Genomic DNA, 4,557 nt, shown 5'->3' with positions numbered 1-4,557 from the left:
AAAAGAACAAAAATATCCATTTCGATCTTTGTAGTGCCTTTTCACATTAACTCTTTGAAATTTCAAATCTCAGCATGTCTTGGAAAATTGTATAAAGTACTTTCGGTTTTCAAACTTCTTTCATGTATGTAATCTTATTTTGAGCTCTGCTAATATTACCCATGGCAAACGAAGGTGCTAGATCCCCGGGGGCCTTGACAATTTCAAGAAACATCCCGAGGCCATACTTTAGTTCTATAGTATTGCTCACCAAAATTAATGGAGCAGCTCTTTACAGAAACCTAAGACTGTGGTGCGACCTTGCCAAATTGGTGTCAGGTGCTCATGATGGAAAACTGAAGGAAACTTAAATCTTGAACATAAATTTCTTAGTCTTAGAAAGGGATAAAACAGCATACATAAGTCTACCATACTGAATTTTCCAGATATTAATGTTTAATGCTTAATCTCTCTGCATAGCTCAGGAACTATTGAATGAATTAATATTTTTAATGCACCTAAAAGTACCTTGATTAAAGATATTAGAGAAATATAAAAATCTGAACTTCTAATAAGATGATGACAGAATTGTCTAAAAAATGAGAAGCATTCATTAATTGAGAGTTTAGAAATTTTAAAAAGATAGTACAGATATGATTTTACATGGAGAGGCTTTATTTTTAAAGTCCCCAACCAAAATTAATTGCTGGAAATTAATGGGGTTTTTTGTATCTGTTATTCTTGTTCTTTCTTGAAGAGGAGATAACTGAAGATCAATCTAGCTGTACAGATGATAGAAACAAGAATAAATAAACTATCTTTTTAATAAATATGGTGAGTTCATACTTTCAGACTCAGAAACTATACCCTTGGATACAGCAAGTTCCATATCTGCTCTTTCTTTAATTTTAATATATTTGAAATTACACTTTGATACGTTGATGTGGCTATGATTACAGAATTAACTACTTAGGAAATAACTATCTTACCTGTTTTGAAAGCTTGTCATTATGGTTCTGTTGAAGCCTCAAACCCCTGGGCATAAATGCAATACTGAGATCAGAGGTAAAATTCTCAAAAGAAAAAAAAAAAGGCTAGTTTGTAAGTGAGGGATAAAAAGTTATTACAGGCTTACCCTTTCTCATGTCAATTTCTTAAATGTGAAAAATATCCAATGAACCCATTAAATACATTTTGACAGAGTAACAGCAGGAGGCTTGTTGACCTTTCACCTCATATTGATTTCCCCTTCAGCTGTTTTCCTTGGTGATTTCCACTTTTCCTGCATATATTTTGCCCCCGAGTCCACTCGCCACATGCCACTTCTGTAATCACTTGCGATGGAAACCCACACAAAGCCCTGAGCTACACTGACACTTTGGGAGAACCTTGAAAATAAAGCAGCCACATCACTTACGTCTATCAATAAGTTCCTCAATTGGCAAATATTTTTATAAAACATAGACACATTTGCCATCTCTATGACTTGGATGAGTCAAAATGATTATTAATTATTATTTATTCATATGCTCATCAATTCCACCAGCATTGATTAGTGGGTCAATCTAGTTATGACACCAAAATGGAGACCCAAGGAATAGAAAGGAGGTGTAAAGCAACCTTCTCTCAATCTAGTGATAGAAAAATCCTATGTATATAAAGCAACCAGGAAAAAAAATCTCATGGTAAGAAATAAGTAACCAGGGTGTCATTTATAGGTGCCAGGGAGTTGAAATTAAGTGAGGAATCTGAGTGAGCTTACTTAACCCTAAAAGAATCAAGAATAAAACTAGAAGAGGCTAGAGTTGTTCTGATTTTGTTTTCTGAAAAGCATGATTATATGTCACATCTGTTTTCAGTAAAGAATAGTCAGGGGATATTCAGCAGTAGATGTTAATAAGCAGGGTCAGACTCAGTAACCCTGCAATAGAAGCTCTAGTGAAAGGCAGAGATGGCCAGAGTGGGGAGGGAAGGACATGTGAGTTGTAAAAGTACTTTAAAAATAATCTGCATCTGTTATCTGCAAGGTAGGGTAAATCTTCAAAATGAGCATGAGTCAAAATTAAACATTTGGGTTCTGGTGAGAGTCATGTTAAAATTTTGCATGCTTGTTGGTTTTGCGTGTTACCTTGCTGAGGTCGTGGACATTCTTCTCCAACATGTGGCTCTCTTCCTCTGGTTTCCTTCATGCAGTGATTTTAAAACAGCTCCCCAGCCTCCTCACTCCAAGAAAAGCAAAGTCATTCCACATAGCATTAATATGCATTAGAAGTTTGGTTGAAAATTTCTTATGGAGAAGGAAGCACATGTTTATATGAGAAAGAAACTCTTACAAATCCGGAGACATGTAGGATCTTGCCTGGGTCCTTCTTTGGCTGCTAGTCACAGGGGCTCCTTCCCCTCTCCCTTTTCCCTGTGAAGTGTCCATGGCCTCCTTGTGTCTGTTTCCTGGCTCATTGGTCTTGCCTAGCTTCTCTAGGATATCTGTCCTCTTTTTATGCTAAGCACCTCAGCTCTTACTTAGCTGCAGGCTGTCTTACCAGCTGTCTTACCAACTAGTCTTAACGGCTGTCAAATAAAGAAAAAGTGGAATTGTAACTCCTGCTGCTGCACCATGGCATCCATGGAGACCCTCGCCTTTGATTGATATGGGCCCCCTTTCCTCATCAGCAAGGATCAGGACCGCAAGTTCCACCTTATGGGACTTGAGTCCCTCAAGTCTCATATAGGGGCAGCAAAGGCTCTAGCAAATACAATGAGAACATCACTTGGACCAAATGGGCTTGATAAGATGATGGTGGATAAGGATGGCAATGTGACTGTAACTAATGATGGGGTCACCATCTTAAGCATGATGGATGTCAATCATTAGATTGCCAAGCTGATGGTGGAAATGGCCAAGTCTCAGGATGACGAAATTGGAGATGGAACCACAGGAGTGGTTGTCCTGGCTGGTGCCTTGTTAGAATAAGCCCAGGAGTTGCTAGACCGAGGTATTCACCCAATCGGAATAGCTGGTGGCTATGAGCAGGCTGCCTGTGTTGCTATTGAATACCTGGACAAGATCAGCGATAGCATCCTTGTTGACATAAAGGACACCAAACCCCTAATTCAGACTGCAAAATCCATGCTGGGCTCCAAAGTGGTCAACAGTTGTTACCGACAAATGGCTGAGATTGCTGTGAATGCCGTCCTTACTGTAACAGATATGGAGCAGATAGGTGTTGACTTTGAGCTTATCAAAGTAGAAAGCAAAGTGGGTGGCAGGCTGGAGGACACTAAATGGATTAAGGACGTGACTGTGGACAAGGATTTCAGTCACCCACAGATGCCAAAAAAGTGGAAGATGCTAAGATTGTAATTCTCGCATGTCCATTTGAACTACCCAAACCAAAAACAAAGCATAAGCTGGATGTGACCTCTGTAGAAGATCATAAAGCCCTTCAGAAATATGAAAAGGAGAAATTTTAAGAGATGATTCAAGAAATTAAAGAGACTGGTGCTAAAATAGAAATTTGTCAGTGGGAGTTTGATGATGAAGCAAATCACTTACTTCTTCAGAAAAATTTGCCTGTGGTTCACTGGGTAGGAGGACCAGAAATTGAACTGATTGCCATCACAACAGGAGGGCAGATCACCCCCAAGTTCTCAGAGCTCTCAGCCAGGAAGCTGGGCTTTGCTGGTCTTGTACAGGAGATCTCATTTGGGACAACTAAGGATAAAATGCTGGTCATTGAGCAGTGTAAGAACTCCAGAGCTGTAACCATTTTTATGAGAAGAGGAAATAAGATGAGTATTGAGGAGGTGAAACAACCCCTTCACGATGCTTTGTGTGTCATCTGGAAGCTCATCCATGATAATCACGTGGTGTGTGGAGGAGGGGCTGCTTAGATATCCTGTGCCCTGCCAGTTAGCCAAGAGGTGGATAAGTGCCCCACCTTAGAACTCTATGCCTTGAGAGCATTTGCCGATGCTTTGGAGGTCACTCCCAAGGCCCTTTCTGAAAACAGTGGCATGAATCCCATCCAGACTATGACCGAAGCCCGAGCCAGACAAGTGAATGAGATGAACCTTGCTCTTGGCATCGACTGTTTGCACAAGGGGACAAATGATATGAAGCAATAGCATGTCATAGAAACCTTCATTGGCAAAAAAGCAACAGGTATCTCTTGCAACACAAATAGTTAGAATGATTTTGAAGATTGACAACATTCGTAAGCCTGGAGAATCTGAAGAATGAAGACACTGAGAATACTATGTAGAAAGATCCACTACTGTAATTAAATAAATGGGTGTCTCATGATGCATCTACAGTTATTTATTATTACATCCTTTTTCAGACACTGTAGATGCTACAATAAAAAAAAGCTGTTTGGTAACCATAGTTTCACTTATTCAAAGCTGTATAATTGTGGGCATACTATCAAACTGCCAAGTTAGCACCAGTCTTTTTAATTTGTTGATCACCTCTTCAAATTTCTCCTTTTCATATTTCTGGAGGGCTTTATAATCTTCGGCAGAGGTCATGCTTTTGTATTCATTATATTAAAGGAATCTCTTTAAACAAAAAAACAAAAG

General features: G+C 39.3%; 1 pseudogene across 1 annotated transcript; it reads left to right on the top strand.

Annotated features, from left to right (window-relative positions):
* The first annotated feature begins 2,593 nt into the window (after positions 1–2,593).
* LOC105520232 lies at positions 2,594–4,219 on the top strand (annotated as a pseudogene). The gene has a single exon (XR_001003092.1). The product of XR_001003092.1 is annotated as a T-complex protein 1 subunit epsilon pseudogene (transcript).
* Positions 4,220–4,557: the final 338 nt, after the last annotated feature.

The sequence above is a fragment of the Colobus angolensis genome, unplaced genomic scaffold, assembly GCF_000951035.1.
Source record: "Colobus angolensis palliatus isolate OR3802 unplaced genomic scaffold, Cang.pa_1.0 Scaffold374, whole genome shotgun sequence".
Classification (NCBI taxonomy): domain Eukaryota; kingdom Metazoa; phylum Chordata; class Mammalia; order Primates; family Cercopithecidae; genus Colobus; species Colobus angolensis.
The sequence above is the reverse complement of the archived record's forward strand: the minus strand, read 5'-3'. Positions and strand labels throughout refer to the sequence as shown.